Raw genomic sequence first — 21,921 nt, 5'->3', positions numbered from 1 at the left:
CCGCGCAGCGAACCCTAGCGCTCCCCGATCCAGATCCCTCCCATCCCCTCCCCTCGCCGCCACCCACCGGCCCTCGCCGCCGGCCTCGACCCCCTCCCCCTGCCCTCCGAACACTGTCGCCGGCCAGATCCACCGCAGTCCCCTCCTCCTTCCTCCAGTACCACCTCTCCAACCTCGCCTCTCGCTTCGCCACCCCGCGCCCCGCGCTCGCCCAGGCGCACCCGCCGGTGCCCCATTGTGCACCTGCACTCGGACCAGCAACGAGTTCATGCTCATCTCAGCAGCCCAACCCCATCCAACGCGTCGCCAACGCTAGGGTTTCTCACCCAGCCTTCCCCCGCAGCCGCCCGCGCAGGAGGAAGGAGCCCGAGTCTCCAGCGGCCATGAGCGACGGCAAGGACACCCTCGACCTCTCCGCCCTCGGCGCCGCCATCCCGCTCCCACTCCCGCGCATCGGATTCGGTAACTGGTTCTTCGCCGCTTGTTTTTGGGTTGTGGGGGTGAGATTTGTGACAGTTTGCTTGTGTTTTGCAGTTGTTCCACGAGTCCTTCGACGAGGGCTTCCAGGGGAGCTGGATTGTCTCCGGCAAGGAAGAGTACACAGGTAATTTTCGTCTCTCTCTCTCTCCCCCCTTTTGTGCTTGTCTTGTCTGATCTGGGAGAGATCCGTGGATGTAGTGTAGTTCTGCATCTGATGCGGTGAACTAGTGATACGCTTCTATGTGGAATTCAATTCCAGTGTGTAGGCGAGGTAGTGATGATAAAGTAACCTTCCTGGCGTGATTTAGACCATTAGAGAGAGTCCAGCATTTACCATGGTAGGCAGCAGCCATGATCCATATTAGGATGTTTTTGTAAGGATACATTGTTGTGTACTTATTGAGAATGATTGCAATGCCTTGGTTTTTTCCTACATACAGAATTCAATTTTCAGTCACTGGAGAAACTTCATAAGATTATGTGTGTTGTCAACCTACAATTTTGTTTAACTGTTCATGATTAAAATTCAGTGGCTCCTCTTCTTTATACACGTGAATGTGTAGTTCACCTACAATTTTGTGTGCTGCTCACACTGAGAGTTCGCAAACGAATTTTTATCTCCCCAAATAGGCCGCAGAAGTGTGTGTTGGTTGCCATTAGAGGCTAAATTTGTCAACGGCCTATCTTTTGTCTAGTGCATTAGAGGCATGTCCTCACTGAGAACTGAAATAGTGAACTGAAGGTTCACGTGCCGTGTGCCGCCATAGCATACTTCTCACACCACGCCAACCTGTGACTTCACACCATAGTGGCGAGGTACTTTGTATCTACAAAATCTGGGCGTGGTCTTTTTCTAGACCAACTAAATATACGCTTTAGTTCAAGGACAGGTCTGAAAATGGTCATCAAGTTTAGACACTCTCACTGCATCTGATGAAACGAGAGTTAAGAAGTGGCCCTGCAAAATATTTATTTTTCCCAACAAAAAAAGAATTAATTACGAAGTGAAATGATTTAGGGCTTCTTTGGACATAAAGAAATTTCTGTATGTTGAAAAACGTTGTAGGACTTGGTCAGTGCATGCCAGGTCTCTCCTTGATTAGTACGCTATGCCCAATCTGTTGTTCAAGTTCGGGCTAGTTGAATATTAGATTCAGACAATGAAGTGCTTTTTTACTGCCAGAATATGTGATAAAGCAACAAAAAAGGCAACCACATACAAAGGATCCTGCACATGGAATGGATCCTGTTGGGTGCTAATTCTAGTTATTTTATATGAAGAAACACTTACCGTGCAGCCATCTAATACGAAATTCAAATAATATGTGATGCCTGATTGTTTTTTAGTTGTATATGTCATTCGTGCATGAATTCCTTTTCTTATGTACCAACTCCCTAATCATGTTTTGTGTTTTCAGATCGCTATCTTAGGAGAACCTGATTGTGCTATATGGGGAAGCAAAGCAGCAGCCCACAACTCCGACTTGCGACTCCAGATGAAGGCACCACGATGCACCATGCTGCTCCCTTGGAAGGCCGGCTGAGCGACGCAGCGGCGAAGGCAGTGAACGAGCTGCTGTCGTCGGGCGCCGCCGGCAACCTGAGCAGCCTCTGCTCCTGGGCCGATAAGGTCAGGTTCAGGTGCTACTAGTCGGTGCCGCTCCACTTCATGGACGTCCCCGACAACGTCTGTAGCTACTACTACAACAGTACATAGCAATTAACCAACACTCTGTTTTGTTGGACTGAGACTGACTGTAGCATAATGGTTTGTGTGTTGTCTCAGGGGACTGCAAGGACGAGGAGGGCGTCAAGGTCCACTGCGTCGTTGGTGCCATCAACAACTACACCTCCCAGCTTCTCACCTAGGGATCATCATCGCCATCACCATCTTCTAAATCTTTCGGCCAACGTAATGTTCAGTTACATCATACGAACTTCAGCACATCTCTTTTGGTTGACTGAATTAGTACTGAATATGCCATGTTTTTTCTGCATGGAATACTATAGATAACCTGACCGAAGCGCTCTTGTTCCTCTCAAACATCATGGGCGACATCCACAAGGTAGTACTCCTGCCAAACCCCAAGTGCCTGAATTTTTGCAAGTGTTTCTGTTCCTGGTTGCAACTTAAGCTGACACTTCTTGTTTATGTAGCCACTGCATGTGGGGTCCTCCTTTGTAAAAGAAGGGAACACCATCAACGTCCACTAGTACAGAAGGAAATTTGTACTCCACCATTTAAGGCTAGTTCAGACTTAAGGTTGAACCCTTCTCTGTGTAGTATGATTCCAAGGAAACATATGGCAATAATGCTGAAACTGTTCACATTGGAGTTGCTATGTTTGACCTGGTGGTGCCAAAAAAACTCATATGCTTATGCTGAGCTTAATTTTAATATCATTTTATTCTGTGTGATGAGCTTAGTTTTGTACTGTAGCCACCTTCTTGTTTACTTTGTTGAATCCTGTCTTGTTTACTAATCATGAGCTACTAGCATTTGGCTTCTGTGTGCTAATTAAACCTGATAAGTATGTATACTTCTTTGAGATACAAATTCCACATTGCATGTTTATGTGCTAATTAAACCTGATAAGTATGTATACTTCTTTGGATACAAATTCCACATTGCATGTTTATGAGGTTCAAATTCTACAGATGTTGCCAAATGAATGTGTCAACATGTCTCTCCTTAGGGGTTGTTTTAAACCGCAAATGATCTACTGTATCAATTTTTTGTTGTTCAAAGATTGAAATCCTAGTTCATTTTCAAAGATCGAAATGTTGTTGACCCTGTTCTTCTATGCTTAAATGGTAAAAATGTCGCATTTTTCTTGTTCTAACCATTTTTCTTGATAACTTGCATATGGTGGCCTTCATTCATGTTTTGTCGTGAGGTCCAGGATGAACAAGTTGGGAGAAGCATTGGAGCTAGTTATACTGTGATAGTTGTGTTACTGATGTGAACATTTTTTTTATTCTAAACTTGATGTGAACCATATTTTTCTGTAATAATGTGTTACCAGGATGAACCATCCTTATTGTGTTACCAGGATGAACAAGTTTGATTGTAATAATGTGCCAAGTTTGGCTCTTTATGATTGTATTCGTGATGTGAACCATATTTTTCCTGATTAATCATGCTCTGTTTGAAGCATTTTGTTTTCTCTCTGTTTGGATTTAAATATTGTTATTTATTTACTAGAAAATTGAGATCTGAAGAATATAACAGTGACAACTGGGACCCACTTGTTAAAACCTGACAACTGGGTCCCATCTCACTAGTGGGCTCGTCTTTTGGAAAAAATAAAATAAAAAGGCCATGGCCTAGAAAATAAAAAGGCCGAATTCTTGGGCCAGGCCCATGTAGCTAATAAAAGCATAGGAAAAAATATATATAGAAAGGCCGAATTGTTGGGCTAGGCCCATGTAGAACGCCGAATTGGACCAGGCTGAATCTTGTGCCACATCAGCTTGCCATGCTGGATGCCTACGTGGCCTGGGGAGGTTGCTAGTGACCAAAACAAACCAGTAGGCATATTTTGGTCGTAAACGTCTATGACCTTCTCACAGAGAAGGTCGTTAATTTCAGTTTACGACTGCCAGCTTTTGACCTTCTGTTTTTGGTCACAAAAAGGTCGCAAATGAAAAACAATGACCTTTCAGTGACCAATAGTCAAGGTCACAAGTTGACATATTTCTTGTAGTGCCCCAGCGCCTTCCCGAGCTCAGCTGGACCCCTCCTCGTGCTTCACAGAGGCGCGGTGACGAGATGGCCCGCCCTCGTCTTTGAAGCGGGCACGGCGGCATGGTGGATGGTCGTAGCCACCACTGCTGGAGCTGCACTGGGGGAAGAGCTGCCATAGTCGGACAAGACGCGGTCGGCACCAAGGGCAGGTTTGCCCTCATCATCGTCACGACCGTCACCAAGGCCGAGCACCTCCTCGCTGTCGTTCACCTCAGGGCAGCACCCGGTGCGGCGACCATCTTCCCCAAACACCCTCACATAGAGGGTCACGTCGCCGTCGTACTTGAAGTGGAGGGTGTATCGCCTGCCCAGGCCACGCGCGCGGGCGAACGTCTGCCAACCGTGGGCCAGAGCTATATTGCCCGCGGCGGAGACCTCGACCGCGACCCATGAAGCCCTACTGCAGCAGCCGTCTAACAGTAGCCAAAGCCCGTCTAGACCTGAGGCCGACAGCTCGTCGATGAAGAAGCGCAGGAGCTGGAGCCAGTTCCCGGCAGGGTTCTCCGACCAGACAACGAACTCCGGCAGCATCTCCGCCGAGTGGAAGCGCGGTCGGGGAGGCCACGCGACCACGACACGTCTCCCTTCATCAACGAGACCGCCACGACCAGAGCGACCCCTGCCCCGCGAAGCGGCACCACCACGGCTGCACGGGGCTGCGATGGGGGTCGCGGTGTGCTTGTGGGGACGGCGCGTCCACGCTTGGGCACCGGAGAGCCAGGCCCTTCGCGTGTGGCCTTCCCCTTCTCTGCGGTAGTGAACCTCCTCGATGGCGCCATTCGAAGCAGGAGTGGAGCAAGGAAGGAGAAGAAGCGGGAGAGGCAGAGGAAGAAATAGGCGACGGGTGCTCCACCCCCTCCCATTTATACCAGGAGAAGGCCAGCCGGCACCCCCACAATCACAGGTAATGATGGTTTTCCTTGCATGTCGCAAGGACTTGTCATGTCGGGCAGTTTCCGAGGCAGCATGGGGAAGCGGAGACTCCCACGTCCAATCAACCATCACGCATCGACCAAGGCCGCATGCTATTGGGGCCCGTGGCGCTCTGCACTTGACCTTTGGCTTCGCCTCGAAGCCAAGACCGAGCGCGCCTTAGTACGGGGGCCTACTGTCAGCTTTCTGGGAACAGGGGTCCCAGACTTGCCTGCCTGCGGCCCACGGCGTGGCTTTGCTAGTAGGCCTGTACAGTCCATCTTCATCAACAAGGCATTCAAGACCTTCGCGAGGGGCCAAGCCTCACAAGGCGAATGACGCAAGACCTCCTCAGGAGCGGCCTCGCCAGGCGGGCTCGCGAGGGGCGGAGAAATCAAGGCAAGGCAAACCTCGCGAGGTTCCCGTGATGTGAGCCATGACGATCGAGACCAGGGGCGCTAGGCGGGCGCCAGCGCGCACAATGTCCTTGTTTCCTCTTTGGTGCTAAGGGGGCAAGCGCAGGCGCGGAGTACCGAGGCATCAAGAAAAGGTTTCCATATCGGTGAAACGAGACCAAGACCAGCAGGACGGCAAGATGGAGGTCACCATGGAGCCCAAGGCGGTGTCACCACCAGAGCCTTTTGCAGGCGAAGACCACTTTTGTCAGGATAAGCTGTACTAGTTGTCCCCTTTCAAACTGGCTGTTGTTGGCTCCCTTCCCACTCAATATTTGGGAAGAGGACCAAGTCCACTATAACTAGAACTAGCCACCACCGTAGCTAGGGGGCGAGCTCATCTTAGACTAGAACTAGTTCATCCCCACAATCACACCCACCAAGCACAAGAACACCTCAACCTCAGGAGGCTGTTCTTCCCCCTGTATTGTTCATCCTCAGACCGAGAGGCAATCCACCACCACCACACTAGAGTAGGGTATTACACCACAACGGTGGCCCAAACCAATATAAATATTGTGTCCTTTGTGTTGCAAGTTTGTCGAGTTAGTTCGTAAGATCTTAGCAAAACTAGGACGTGGATCGGTAGGGGGGCAGTCTTCGTGCGCACGCCAGAGTTCGAACCTTAAGGGTTTTGTTAGAACCCATGATCCGACAAACATTACTTAAAACAATACTGATGGGTGTTTGTCGATGGCGCCGGTGATGAGGAATTTGGCCGCCGCTCCACCGGACGGGCCGGACACCGCGCTGGCCTCCGCACGAGTTGGTTGGCTGGCCCGAGCGTAACTCACGCGCGAGCAAGCCACCGCGTTGGCCTTCGCTCGAGCCAAATGGCTGGCCTTAGCGAGGCGCGCGCGAGCAAGCCACCGCGTTGGCCTTCGCTCGAGCCAAATGGCTGGCCTTAGCGAGGCGCGCGCGAGCAAGCCACCGCGCCAATCTAGCTAGCAAACCTTGCAGAGAAGCAACTGGACGGAGCTATCTTGGCTAGCTAGCAGCCGCGAGCGTCGGACAGAGCTGGCATCCGGGCTGCCGCAAGATGGGCTCCGCACCGCCGGCGGTTTTAACCTTGCCTTCTGCTGGCGGCGGTAGCTGCATCCCATGGCCGAGGATGACTAGGTGGACGGGCCGGAGGTAGGAGGTCACTCGGGGATTTTTGTGCAGACTGACATGTAGGTCCCACAAGTCATAACGCCTAACTTGCCGGTCGAATAGAAGGCGTTGACTTAAGGGGCGACATGGGTTGAAACGTGCCTATAACGGCACTTTGTAGAGTAGTTGTTTCTTGGTAGGGCTGGTTGGTAAGGGCATGTACAATGGTTGATAAGGTAGTCTTTTCTTAAGTCTGCCACGTATGCAAGCGGTAGTAGTTTCTTGGCATTATTAGTGGTTTCTTGTAAGGAACAATGTACTACTACGACAAAAGGGGATTCTAGGTTGTGCTGTACTCCAATGAGTACTACTAGTGGTCGCCGGAGTGTATACCTCGTTTTGTGGGTTCGATCCCGGCCGAACGCATGTCGGCATTTTTTTTAAATACTAACTTCGCTGCAAGCCAATATTGTACACGGGTAGTTTGAGTTTTGAAGTCGAACGGACGTGTCGCACCACAATCTGGGTGCACTAGATATCCCAGCCACGTGAACAGGTTTTCCTTCCCATCATCTCGTGGCTTGCGTGCTCGCCCTAGCTGCACCTCACTTGCAGCTTCCTCATCAGCTAGTAGAATATTTAAACAAGCGCCTCCCAATTAAGCACGAGGAGCCGGAAAAGCCCGGCGCGGCATTGGGAACTATGCAATATGGCTATGTATGTAAAGTGCTAGTACTCTACTACTCTATAGCTTGTGGCGTTGCACGCATGGACTTCACTCCATTATTGGCTCTATAAAAGAAATTCCTCTTGATGTGATTTTTTGTTTTGAAACGGAGGCAAAAGCTTTGCCTCATCTCATTCATGAAGAAGGAACTACTAACAAAGTTCGATGAGATCCATTACACCCCCTCAAATGGAAGCGAAAAGCCTAGTGTCGCTGTATCAAATAACTCAAATGTTCTGCTGTAACACCCACGATGCGGCTGTATCTCCCATGTGTCGAGGCACGACTTAGAGGCATAACCGCATGGTGGTTTTGTCGCAAGAGGGGTAATTTCACACAATCCCATGTGTTGAATAAGAAAGGGATAAAGAGTTGGCTTACACTTGCCACGTCACACAATACATAAATAATTCATACATCATCCAAATACACTCAAAGACCGACTATGGTCAAATCCAACAGAAAAGGAAGATAAACCCCAAATGCTAGATCTCCGAACGTCCCAACTGGGCACCACTACGGATCAACCGGAAAAGACACATAACAACGACCAAGATCTTCATCAAGCTCCCACTTGAGCTTGGTTGCGTCACCTGCACTGGTATCATCGGCACCTACAACTGTTTGGAAGTATCCGTGAGTCATGAGGACTCAGCAATCTCACACCCGCGAGATCAAGACTATTTAAGCTTCTGGGTAGGATAAGGTAATGAGGTGGATGTAACAGCCTGGTTTTTGCCCTCTCTTATTTGCTTGACTTTCATTTAAAAATTTTCTGAAACTTGGAGTTCTTGAATTCTTTCATATGGACTTAACCACTTGGGCATCCTTGGCTTTCACCCAAGTGCTTCACTTCCCTCCTAAATCATCATTTCTCTTCTGATCCACCCCAAAATAATCTTTGGAATATTTTTCTTAAATGAAAAATATTCATTCTCTCAGAAACCCTAACCAGATCAGTTTGCTTCAAAGCAACCCTAATTTTTATGGCTCACAAAAATCTGAGATAATTCACAAATATTTTGTGAACCCTAGGGCACCTTCTTGAGCAAAGATATTTCATCACTTTATGGAATATTTTTGCTATAGAAAATATTTTCTATTCTGGACAAAAATGGTGGTTCCTACATCAACTACCATTTTACTTGCTCTATTTGACCTGAACTTTCTTGTGCCTCTTTACCTTCGTAACTTAAAACTAGCTTCCAAAGCACAGCCTCAATCTCCCAGCCGTTTGACCATAGTAACTGTTCAAAGTTACTGATCAGAAACTTACCTGGCTTTTAAAATCCTCTCTACTGCACCTGGATCCAAACCAAATCGTGGTAACACTCAAAACTACCACGAACAACATGCCAGGCATGAAGTTTATGAATAGATCGGCCTGATGTCATAGTTCATGCGGTGACCACGTTCGTCCAGGGGTGTTGGCATGCGTGTCGACGCGCTCTGAGTGCCGCCGAGCTATACGTTCGCGCATGCTCGCTTTCCTCGCCTGCTCAAGCGTGCCAAACCATGCCACCATCTTCGTCTCTAAGCCATTAACCTCTCTCTGGCGCTCGCCGACGCCCGAGCTCGCTGAAGCGAGCACGGGCAAGGTTCGACCAGCCCAACAGTGCAGAGCGCACTGTGCTCGTCGCCTTCCTCTCGACCCTGTGCTCGTATCCGTCCGTCCACAGTTGCCGTGTGACCTGCGTCGCCTTCTCCCCCTCTCATTGACGATGCTCGCCGCCGGGCGCCACGGACAGGTGTCCACCGGCAGAGCCCGAAACCCCCTCGCCGCTCGCCTATAAATAGGGCCACCCCCAGCCTCCTCAAGCACCATCCAGCACTCCCACACACTCCACGATTGCATAGGAAGCCGTAGCCCGGTCGGGCAGGCCTCGGGCCACCGTCCCCGAGCTCGAGCTCGCCGGTGATCCCCTCTGGTCGCGGCGGAAGCTCTAGCCTCTCCCAGGCCAGGGCAACCCCTCCAGGGCTTCCGCCTCTCTCCGGTTTGCCGTCTCGCCCACTTGGAGCCCCTGGAGTGGCCTCCGTTCATCGTCTTCCTCAACTCTGGCGACCTCCGCATTCTGCCTCCACTTGCGAGCTTGTTCCTGACGCTGTCTGACCACCCCTAGCCACGCTACGCGTACGGGCAGGTGCGCCATCATCCCCTCTCAAAATCCCTCCCTCTCGTTTTGGACAAGAAGCCCTCGTCACCGGCGAGAGCTCCGGCGAAGCCGCGGCCTTCTCTGTTTCTTTCTCCCCCTTCCCACACCTGACTAGCGGGGCCCGCTAGTCAGCCACTCTGTACGCGCGAAGCGGTACGAGTGGTGGCGCCCTGAGGTTTTACGCCTTCGACGTCACCCCCCCTCAGTTGTTTATTTAAATTCAAAATCATTTATATTCCGGAGAACTTCAAACTGTTATAACTCTGCAACCATAAGTCCAAATGAATTGATTCTTTTTGCATTGTGTTCTTTGAAAAGAAATCTAGCAGCTCACCAAAGATGAGATTTTTCTGAGCTGTTTAGAATTTCTGGTGAATTTCAGAAGTGTTATTGATATTTGCTTTTTTGTGTTTAAATTTATTTCCAGAAGGTGAGGCTTGTCTTGAGGATCACCAAAAGGCTTGTGAACCTCATTTGCACTAAGGCAAGCCACATCAACATTTTCATGGTGTCATTTCAATATCTGTGATTTTCATACTTGAATGAAATGATTAAGCCATGCATTTAAATAATTATTGTGTATTTGTATTCTGATAAATATTTGTTAGTTATTATGCCTGATTTATAGAATGATTGAAACTAGTTTAGTGGGTAAAGCAAGTTAAGATTTATTTGTGGTGATGTTAGAAATGATTTTGTTATGCATGTTAGTAATCGTTTAAAGCTTTGTTCTTGCATATGTAATTTGATAAAAAAATTCTAGAAAATATTCTGTTAAATACTTTTTTAGTCATTTTACTTGTCTTGCAGAATGTTTGAACCCAACTTAGTTGATAAAGGAATTAAGAGTTGCTGATGGTGAAATCTTTTTGTTAAGCATATGAGAAATTTATCGTAGTTACTTTCTTGCGTGAGAAATTAATAAAAATTGTTGCAGAATATTTTGGTTAAGTTGTGAGTCATTTTGAGCAGTAAAGTAATATGAGTTGTTGATGTTTCTGCTTGGTGTGTTTATGGATGACATCGGTCATTATTATTATTATGTGATGCATGTGTAGTTTTGCATTTCATGGCATGCTATGACACTGGTTATTTTCATTTTAAAGTTGAACCTGAATATAACTCAACTTGAATGTACCGTTGACTGGGTCATGGTGCCGCTGAATCGAGTTTCTTTCCCAGTGCAACCACATTTTCCTTTTTGGGAAGGCCTTGATTCGGTCCAATGACATGGCCTCTGGTCGGTGCCTCCAACTAGGGATGGTTTTGTCGTGCTTGCCCTAGCCCAGTAAGCAGGCATAATCTTGTGTGCCCGTTGTTGAGTTTATGGTAATGAGTCCCCGAGTGGGATTGTTTTGGCCATGACGGTGGTTGGGGTGTCTTTGGTAGACACGGGGCCACCCAGGACTAGCCCGTTGGGTATTGGGTCGGAGTGGCCGGGAGAGTGCTGTGGCAATGGAAGGGTTTTGTCAAACTGTCGTTGGTCCACCCGAATGGGTGCGTGAGGCCATGGGTTCGGTGGTGTGGGTACAGTGTGCTACCTCTGTAGAGTGTATAATCTATCGATAGCCGAGTCCGCGGTCACAGACACCTCGTAGTAGGTCCCACCATGAGTCAACGTTTAATAAAACTTGCACCCTAAGCTATGAACTTTGCATTGGTGATGGATGGCAGAAAGGCCATCGAGGCATTTGGGATCAGATGATGGTCATGGTTGTGATCGCCGTAAGGATCACGAGTTGTTCTGGTAAAGGACCATGTTGGTGGTCTGTTTGTGATCCTGGGATGATCACAGTTGGTAAGCTGTCCTGAGGGATGTTCGAGCATGATCACATCATGTTTGACATATAGTGTTGCATTATTAATAATTGGTTAAATATCATGATATTGTTTGCCATTATGATTATGCATGTTCTGAGCTTGCAAGTACATTCAATGTACTGACCTGGCGTGTTATGCCAAATTTCAGGAAAGTATCGTTGGAGAGGAGGGCTATTCGAGTCTAGATCGTGTCCACATCGGTGTCCCTGTGATGTGGAGCTTCCGCCACGATGTTATTCCGCTGCCACGTAGTTGTTCGGATTGAGGCCCCTTTATGTTCACTAAATAATGTACATATTGTTCAGCCGCACCGGGTGTGCTGCTTGGCCTCGACAGCTGTTGTAATGTATACTCTGTTCCGCTAGCATCAATAAAGCGGTAGTTTGTATACCAAGATGTTGTGTGTTGCCAGAAGATATGGTCTTTGGGCTGGCAATGCATGGTAAACCGGTCGTTCTGAGCCGGGGTGCCACAACGCTTGGTATCAGAGCCGCGCTGACTGTAGGCCACGCTAGACTGCAATGTGTTAACTGGACGTTAGATACGAGTTTAAGTTGAGTGCTGGTAGTAATTTGTGCTAATTGTTGCGTTGCTTGCATTCGGTTTATATATTTTTATGCTAACCTACTAATGTTTGTGGGTGTATATGGCTCCAGTTTTGTATCCATGCCAGTTGCAGCTGATGTCGTACACGTCACCCCACCTCCATCACAACGTGTGGCGTCAGTTGTACCCTATCAGAGACAACCCAGTTTATCGTGTGTACCGGGAGCATCCAGCTGATTCAGTGTATGAGTATCACACAGTGGTCACTCTGCGCACTAGTTCCAATTCCAGCTCTTACACTCGCACTTCTCGGAGCGGTTACGCCTGCACCACTTCTCAGGCTGTCCAGTTTGCTGCATTCGATGTCCTTGTCGAGCTTCGCTACAATGAGGTCCGAATGCAGAACCACCCAGGTTTCTATTACTACCCATCTCTGCACGACAACGGTCGTTTCCGTTTCCCTCTCATTGATCCGAAGTCTGATAGTGTTGCTAGCCACCTTGCTCATTATGTCACTGATAGCTATCTTATGATCCACGAGCTGGCTCGAGAGCTGACTCGTACCCGTACTGCTTTAGCCGCTACTTTGGTCACTTCTAGATCCGCCACTACTCTGTCTTCTCTGGGATTTACCCCTTATGCTCCAGTCAGCTCTAGCTCCCCTATTTCGCCGATTACTCCTCCGAGTAGCACAGGCGTCTCGGCCGTGAACCCTCTCAGTACTCCTGCCGAGTGGGTCTCACTTCTCGCTACTCCTGTAGCCCCGATGCTTCATCCTACCCCTGCCCCTGAGGGAGAGCCCTCGAGGTAGCGCCGTCATGTTACCTTTAACCCGGAGGTTTCCGTTAACCACATCAGTTCGGGATCCGAGACCATTTCAGGGGAGGATGCCGCAGCACCAGCAGAGCAGTAGTATCTTTGAGTATTCGCAGTTGTCTGGATGATGTACGGATGTAGTCGTACGAGTCATGATGTTTCGTTGCATGTATGAGAGTAGTGAACCAGTCATGTTGTTTTCTTTCATGTATGAGTCTATGTATAATTATGTCGAGACTTTATTCGCCGTATTTTTCTTCACTCTTCTGCTTTCTTCCGAGATTTGTCGCTGGCTTTTCCCCAATTTTATTCTTAGGTGTTTCTCATCTCGATTGTGTTGTCTTGGAAAAAATCCACAACAGGATGACGTGTGGAGGCAGCAGTAGCAACGTTCATGAGGGAACTCTTGTTCGTCGTTCCGCACGACAGGCAGGACATTCTCCCGAGCCGTACGTTCCACCACCACCTCCACCGCCTAATCCTCCCTCCACCGAGCAAATTCTGCGTATGTTTGAAGAGAAAAGGAACAATGATCTGATCGAAATATTGAGAAGTGTGCAAGCTATGGTTGGACAGAATGGAAATCAGAATGGTCGTCACTCAAAGCTGTCAGATTTTCAGATGACCAATCCACCCAGCTTCAGTCAGATTGTTGACCCATTGGATGCAGACGATTGGTTGCACACAATGGAGAAAAAGCTTGAGATTGCTTGTACTGAAGGAAATGATAAAGTTCCCTTTGCAACTCATTATCTTGAGGGCGCAACTACCATATGGTGGGAAAATACAAAGGCCGTGTGGCCGGTTGATGAAGAAATCACCTGGGAAAAGTTTAAGGATCAATTCCGAAAATATCATATCCCTACTAGAGTTATGAAGACTAAGCAGCGTGAATTTCTCGCACTCGTCCAAGGAAATCAGTCTGTCGCAGAATATTTGCAAAATTTCAATCATCTGGCCCGTTACTCTCTTTATGACATGGCCACCGAAGAAAGGAAGATTGACAGATTTCTGGGAGGTCTAAATCCGCAACTCCGGCGTACTCTCAGTATGCTTGATTTCCCAGACTTCCAAACTCTGGTGAACAAGGCTTTCATTGCTGAACGGGAGCACAAGCTTATAGCAGATAATAGGCCTGTAACAATGACAACAAGCGTAAGTTTGAGCCAAAGAAGGAAGGGAAACCAGTGCAAAAGGCTCGTACTTGGCAGCAGACTTAGGTGGAATTCAAGCCAAATTGGCAGCAGAATGTTAACAAGACCACCACTCAAGTCAAGAATGTTGTGACCAACCCAACACATGAGGAGCTTCAGTGCAATAATTCTTGCTTCAACTGCGGGCAGAACGGACATTATGCCCGACAGTGCCCCAAGAACAACAAGGTGAATGCCCTAAGCAGGCCACAAGTCAACTTTACGGAGTCATGGCCAACCCAGCAAAACTTCACTGGGCACGTGCATCATATCTCTGCCGATGAAGCCCAAGTAAAGCCGGAAGTCACCATTGGTATGTTTTTTCTGTTAATGACATACCTATCGTAATTTTATTTGACTCTGGGGCTTCCCATTCTTTTATTTCTCAGAGTTTTTCTGCCCAAAACAATTTTCCTTGCATGATTTTGGGCAAAAATATGTTGGTACAAACCCCGGGATCTATAATCAAGAGCAATCTGGTCTGCCGTGATCTAGAGATCAATATCAACGGGGCCTACATTCCAACATCTCTTATAATCATTGAGTATGAAAAGTTGGATATTATATTGGGTATGAATTGGTTGACCCGATATCAAGTTTGCATAAACTGCACAACCCGAGAAGTCACTTTGACCAGTCTGAATGGGCAGCTTACCAAATTCTACGCTCGCAAGAATATACCCAAGCCAGAATAAGTTTGCACCATTGTGGCTGAATTGGAATTTATTCCCGTGGTCAGTGAGTACCCTGATGTATTTCCGGAAGAACTGCCAGGCATGCCACCAGATCGGGAACTGGAGTTTGCAATAGATCATGTGCCCGGAACCGCACCGCTATACAAGAAGTATTACCGGATGCCCTCATCAGAATTAGTGGAGCTAAAGAAATAGCTTGACGAATTACTCCAGAAAGGTTATATTCGTCCCAGCTCTTCACCATGGGGATCACCTGCTATTTTCGTGGACAAAAAGGATGGTTGTCTCCGTATGTGCATAGATTACCGCTAGCTAAATGAGGTCACCATCAAAAATAAATATCCGCTGCCAAGGATTGATGATCTGTTCTCGGTTGGGCTAAAGTATTCTCTAAAATCGATTTACGGACCAGATATCATCAGCTCAAGATTAAAAAGGAGGATATTCCTAAGACCGCATTCACTACTCGGTACGGTCTTCACGAATATACTGTGATGTCCTTTGGTCTCACCAATGCCCCTTCTTTCTTCATGCATATGATGAACAAAGTATTCATGGACTTCCTCGACAAATTCGTGGTAGTCTTCATCGATGACATCCTCATTTACTCCAAGGGTGAAGAAGAGCACAAGGATCACCTCCGAGCAGTGCTACAACGGCTCCGCGACCATCAGCTATATGACAAGTTCAGTAAATGTGAATTTTGGCTCAAGAAAGTTGGGTTTCTCGGACAGGCACTAACCGCCGAAGGTATAGCCGTGGACCCAAGCAAAGTAAAGGATGTGCTCGATTGGATACCACCCACGACTGTGACGCAGATCCAGAGTTTCCTCGGATTAGCGGGATATTATCGTCGTTTTATTGAAGGGTTTTCCAAAGTTGCTAAACCCATGACGGAGCTGCTCAAAAAGGATAAGAGGTTTAAGTGGAAAGAGGATTGTGAGAAGAGTTTTAATGAACTGAAGATACTTCTGATAACCGCACCTGTATTGACTCTTCCAAACATTTATCGCAGTTTTGATGTGTACTGCGATGCCTCCAAACAAGGTATTGGTTGCGTGCTTATGCAAGACAGCAAGGTAGTAGCATATGCATCGCGGTAGCTACGACCCCATGAAGGAAATTATCCTACTCATGATTTGGAATTGGCTGCGGTGGTTCATGCATTAAAAATTTGGAGACACTACCTCATTGGAAAAAGGTGCCAAATTTTTACCGACCACAAAAGTCTCAAGTACATCTTTACTCAGCCAGATTTAAATCTCCGTCAGCGAAGATGGCTAGAGTTGGTCAAGGATTATGACCTTGGAATAAATTACCATCCAGGCAAGGCCAACGTCGTTGCCGATGCCCTCAGTCGAAAGCCTGTCAGCTTAAATGCCATATTGGAATCATTGCCTACCGAACTTCAAGAGGAGATCGCTCATCTCAACTTGGTCATCGTGGATGCTGGCCTCGCTAATATTTTGGAAGTTACCCCCACAATTGAGATGGAGATCCGCAAGGCCCAACCAGCTGACACCAAGCTACAAAGATGCGCCAAGGGCTAGACGGCAAAGCAGGCCCCTGACTTCTCCAAGGACAAATTCGCTACCCTCCGATTCCGTGGACAAATTTGTGTGCCAAACCCTAACCCTAGCCGTGCCGTAGCCACCGCCGCTGGAGCCGCCGCCGCCGGTTTTTCCCGGAAAACCGTTCGGTTTTTTCGCCGGTTTTCGATCGTTTTTTAGATCCGTTTTTTTAGTTAGATCGTTTTCTTCGGTTTAGTTTATTTAGCGAGCATTCGCTCATTCGTTCGTTTTAGCGGACACATTCATCGTTTAGTTACAGAAAACGAACGTTCGTTCGTTAATCTGTTCGTCGTTTTTCTTTTTCTCGGATTTTCCACGATTATTTCTGATCCGATTTTCGTTCTAGTATAACTTTTCGCTCGTTTATCGGAATCAGGCGAGTCAAGCGCCTGGAGTTTCGTCTCGAAACCCTCTTTCTGTTTAACCAACTCAAATAAGTTTTTTCTTCTGTAAAATTTGACCTAGATCCAGAATAGTAAATGAAGTTTGTTTCTTTCGCCGTTTGTTTTTCGTTGCTTCGTTCGATTTGATTCTTTTTGCCAACCGGAGTTCTTAAGTTGAACTTTCTGGTTTGATCTCTTATTTGAGTTTTACCCGTGCATTAGATGAGTACTTATTGTATGCTTGTTTGTTTGCGATAGAGTACCCGGATTGCGCCGCTTGCTACTTCGAATCGCTAGGTTTCGTGGATCATCAGCAAGGCAATTAACACTTTGATCATACCTCCTACTACCCAGTTTTATTGCATTAGATCAATCCTCAAACAAATGCATGATTAGGATCAAATTAAATTGTGGGTTTTGGGAAGTAGATGAGGTAGTACCTATTACCTGTTTCATTATCAAACCTTTGGGAGTTACTTCTACGTTTGCTTATATTGCCAAGCTATGTTAGTAGACGTGGATTGGGTGAGTGTATCCATGACAGATGTGAGATTGTTAAATTAATTGTTTATCTAAGGTGGCAACTTAAACACACATCGGGTGGATTGAGGCACCTGGGTATTCCAGCGATTGCCTGTTTTCTTTTGGACCGCCACCTAGGCTCAAAGGGATCATGAGATTGTTCATACTAGAAACTTCCGTGTGCGGCCACAATCTACTATGGGCTGTATCATAGTTGACTAAGTCGTGCGAACTCTTACAGTGGTAGACTAGCAGATGTAGGGGATGTAGGTTGGTACGGTCTACCCGTTCGTAAGGTGCTAGCACTTCTGAAAGACTATGTCTCGGTCATCCGTTTCTCAAACATCATGTAGTGTGAGAATCCCAACGGAGGAGATCGAGTCTTGTGGGGAAAAGTGCGCAAACCTCTGCAGAGTGTATAAACTAATCATGGTTAGCCATGTCCCCGATTATGGACAACTTGAGTATCTAGTACTTGGATTATCATGTGAATCTCATCATGTTACTTTAATTAATATTGTTGGGTTTTAATGTTGATGCTTAATTGGGATTGAGAGGGTGTCTACACTCTCAATGTTTAACAACCACCATGATAGTTAAATAAAATTTATTGCTTTGTAGTAGGGAAAAATTGGCATTACGCAAAACTATAACCATAGAGCTTTCCACCAGCCAAATATGCATGTAGTATAGCTTTATTCTTCCATTGTTCTCTATGTGTTACCATGCCAGCATATTCCATGTGCTGACCCGTTTCGGGCTGCAACGTTCATGTTGCAGACTTTTCAGACGACGAGTAAGGTGCCTTTAGGTCTGGTCGCTACAATTCATTTTCTCTCAGAAACCCTAGCCAGATCAGTTTGCTTCAAAGCAACCCTAATTTTTATGGCTCACAAAAATCTGAGATAATTCACAAATATTTTGTGAACCCTAGGGCACCTTCCTGAGCAAAAATATTTCATCACTTTTTGGAATATTTTTGCTACAGAAAATATTTTCTGTTCTGGACAGAAATAGTGGTTTCTACAGCAACTACCATTTTACTTGCTCCATTTGACCTGAACTTTCTTGTGCCTCTTTACCTTAGTAACTTATACCTAGCCTCCAAAGCACAGCCTCAATCTCCCAGCCGTTTGACCACAATAACTGTTCAAAGTTACTGATCAGAAACTTACCTGGCTTGTAAAATCCTCTCTACTGCACCTGGATCCAAACCAAATCGTGGTAACACTCAAAACTACCACGAACAACATGCCAGACATGAAGTTTATGCTTAGGTCGGCCTGATGTCATAGTTCAGACGGTGACCATGTTCGTCCAGGGGTGTAGGCATGCGTGTCGACGCGCTCTGAGTGCCGTCGAGCCCTTTGTTCGCGCGTGCTCGCTTCCCTCGCCTGCCCGAGCATGCCAAACCGCACCACCATCTTCGTCTCTAAGCCCTTAAGCTCCCTCTGGCCCTCGCCGACGCTGGAGCTCGCCGCAGCGAGCACGGGCAAGGTCCGGCTAGCCCAACAGTGCGGAGCGCACTGTGCTCGTCGCCTTCCTCTCGACCCTGTGCTCGTCTCTGTCCGCCCATAGTTGCGGCATGACCTGCATCGCCTTCTCCCCCTCTCACTGACGCCGCTCGTCGCCGGGCGCCATGGACAAGTGTCCACCGGTGGAGCCCGAAACCCCCTCGCTGCTCGCCTATAAATAGGGCCACCCCCAGCCTCCTCGAGCACCATCCAGCACTCCCACACACTCCACGATTGCGTAGGAAGCCGTAGCCCGGCCGGGCAGGCCTCGGGCCGCCTTCCCCGAGCTCAAGCCTCTCCCAGGCTAGGGAAACCCCTCCAGGGCTTCCGCCTCTCTCCGGTGAGGTCGTCTCGCCCGCTTGGATCCCCTGGAGTGGCCTCCATTCGCCGTCTTCCTCAACTCCGGCGACCTCCGCGTTCTGCCTCCGCTTGCGAGCTTGTTTCCAACGCTGTCTGACCACCCCTAGCCACGCTACGGGTACAGGCAGGTGCGCTATCATCCCCTCTCTAAATCCCTCCCTCTCGTTTTGGCCAAGAAGCCCTCGTTGCCGGCGAGAGCTCCGGTGAAGCCGCGGCCTTCTCTGTTTCTTTCTCCTCCTTCCCCCACATGACTAGCGGGGCCCGCTAGTCAGCCACTCTATACGTGCCAGAAGCTGTACGAGTGGTGGCGCACTAAGGTTTTACGCCTTCGACGTCACCCCCCTCAGCTGTTTATCTAAATTCAAAATCATTTATATTCCAGAGAACTTCAAACAGTTATAACTCTGCAACCATAAGTCCAAATGAATTGATTCTTTTTCATTGTGTTCTTTGAAAAGAAATCTAGCATCTCACCAAAGATGAGATTTTTCTGAGCTGTTTTGAATTTCTGGTGAATTTCAGAAGTGTTCTTGATATTTGCTTTTTGTGTTTAAATTTATTTTCAGAAGGCAAGGCTTGTCTTGAGCATCACTAGAAGGCTTGTGAACCTCATCTGCACTAAGGCAAGCCACAACAACATTTTGATGGTGTCATTTCAATATTTGTGATTTTCTTACTTGAATGAAATGATTAATCCATGCATTTAAATAATTATTGTGTATTTGTATTCTGATAAATATTTGTTAGTTATTATGCCTGATTTGTAGAATGATTGAAGCTAGTTTAGTGGGTAAAGCAAGTTAAGATTTATTTGTGGTGATGTTAGAAATGATTTTGTTAGGCATGTTAGTAATTGTTTAAAGCTTTGTTCTTGCATACATAATTTGATAAAAATTTGCTAGAAAATATTCTGTTAAATACTTGTTTTGTCATTTTACTTGTCTTACAGAATGTTTGAACCAAACTTAGTTGATAAAGAAATTAAGAGTTGCTGACAGTGAAATCTTTTTGTTAAGCATATGAGAAATTTATCGGAGTTACTTTCTTCTGTGAGAAATTAATAAAACTTGTTGTAGAATATTTTGGTTAAGTTGTGAGTCATTTTGAGCAGTAAAGTAATATGAGTTGTTGATGTTTGTGCTTGGTGTGTTTATGGATCATGGTTTCACTGAATATAACTCAACTTGAATATACCGTTGACTGGGTCATGGTTTCGCTGAATCGAGTTTCTTTCCCAGTGCAACCACATTTGCCTTTTTGGGAAGGCCTTGATTCGGTCCATTGACATGGCCTCTGGTCGGTGCCTCCAACTAGGGAAGGTTTTATCGTGCTTACCCTGGCCCGGTAAGCAGGCATAATCTTGTGTGCCCGTTGTTGAGTTTATGGTACCGAGTCCCTAAGTGGGATTGTTTTGGCAACGACGGTGGTCGGGGTGTGTTTGGTAGACACAGGGCCACCCAGGACTAGCCCGTTGGGTATTGGGTAGGAGTGGCCGGGAGAGTGATGTGGCAATGGAAGGGTTTTGTCGAAATGCCGTTGGTCCACCCGAATGGGAGCGCGGGGACATGGGTTCCGTGTTGTGGGTACAGTGTGCTACCTCTGCAGAGTGTATAATCTATCGATAGCCGAGTCCACGGTCATGGACACCTCGTAATAGGTCCCACCATGAGTCAACATTTAAGAAAAAAATGCACCCTAAGCTATGAAATTTGCATTGGTGATGGATGGCAGAAATTCCATCGAGGCATTTGGGATCGGATGATAGTCGTGGTTGTGATCGTCATAAGGATCACGAGTTGTTCTGGTAAAGGACCACGTTGGTGGTTTCTTTGTGTTCCAGGGATGATCACAGTTGGTAAGCTGTCTCGAGGGATGTTCGAGCATGATCACAGCATGTTTGACATATAGTGTTGCATTATTAATAATTGGTTAAATATCATGATATTGTTTGCCATTATGATTATGCCTGTTTTGAGCTTGCAAGTACATTCAATGTACTGACCTGGCATGTCATGCCAGATTTCAGGAAAGTATCGTTGGAGAGGAGCGTTGTTCGGGTCTAGATCGTGTCCACATTGGTGTCCCTCTGATATGGAGCTTCCGCCACGACGTTATTCCGCTGCCACGTAGTTGTTCGGATCGATGCCCCTTTATGTTCACTAAATAATGTACATATTGTTCAGATGCACCGGGTGTGCCGCTTGGCCTCGACAGCTGTTGTAATGTAAACTCTGTTCCGCTAGCATCAATAAAGCGGTCATTTCTATACCAAGTTGTTGTTTGTTGCCAGAAGACATGGTCTCTGGGCTGGCAATGCATGGTAAACTGGCCGTTCTGAGCCGGGGTGCCACAGTGGAGCTACAGCAAGCGCCTAAGCAAAATATGGTGGGTAACCTATGCAAATAAGAGTCAGATGAGAAGCTACGCAACGGTCGTGAAGCTAGAAATGATAAAGAAGTGATCCTAAAACTACTTACATTCAAGCATAACACAAGACCGTGTTCACTTTCCAGACTCCGCCGAAAAGAGACCATCACGACTACACATGCAGTTGATTCATTTTCATGAAGTCAAGTGTCGAGTTATCTACAACCGGATATTAACAAATTCCCATCTGCCACATAACCGCGGGCACGGCTCTCGAAAGTTTATACCATGCAGGGGTGTCCCAACTTGGCCCATCACAAGCTCTCATGGTCAACGAAGGATATTCCTTCTCCCAGAACAACCTGATCGGACTCGGAATCCCGGTTACAAGACATTTCAACAATGGTAAAATAAGACCAGCAAAGCCGCCCGAATGTGCCGACCAATCCTGATAGGAGCTGCACATATGTCATTCTCAGGGCATACTGGATGAGCAATCCATACAACTAAAATCAGCCCTCAAGTTTCCCGAGGTGGCGCTAGAAAGGGCTCTAGTTTGGACCAAC

General features: G+C 47.2%; 2 pseudogenes; both read left to right on the top strand.

Annotated features, from left to right (window-relative positions):
- Nucleotides 1–1,990: 1,990 nt before the first annotated feature.
- Nucleotides 1,991–2,742, top strand: LOC119299485 (annotated as a pseudogene).
- Nucleotides 2,743–6,288: 3,546 nt separating this feature from the next.
- The window catches only part of LOC119299483, a 25,992-nt pseudogene continuing 10,359 nt past the window's right edge, over nt 6,289–21,921 (top strand).

Source organism: Triticum dicoccoides, chromosome 5A (assembly GCF_002162155.2).
Source record: "Triticum dicoccoides isolate Atlit2015 ecotype Zavitan chromosome 5A, WEW_v2.0, whole genome shotgun sequence".
NCBI lineage: Eukaryota > Viridiplantae > Streptophyta > Magnoliopsida > Poales > Poaceae > Triticum > Triticum dicoccoides.
Note: the sequence above shows the minus strand (reverse complement) of the source record. Positions and strands in the feature narration are given on the sequence as shown.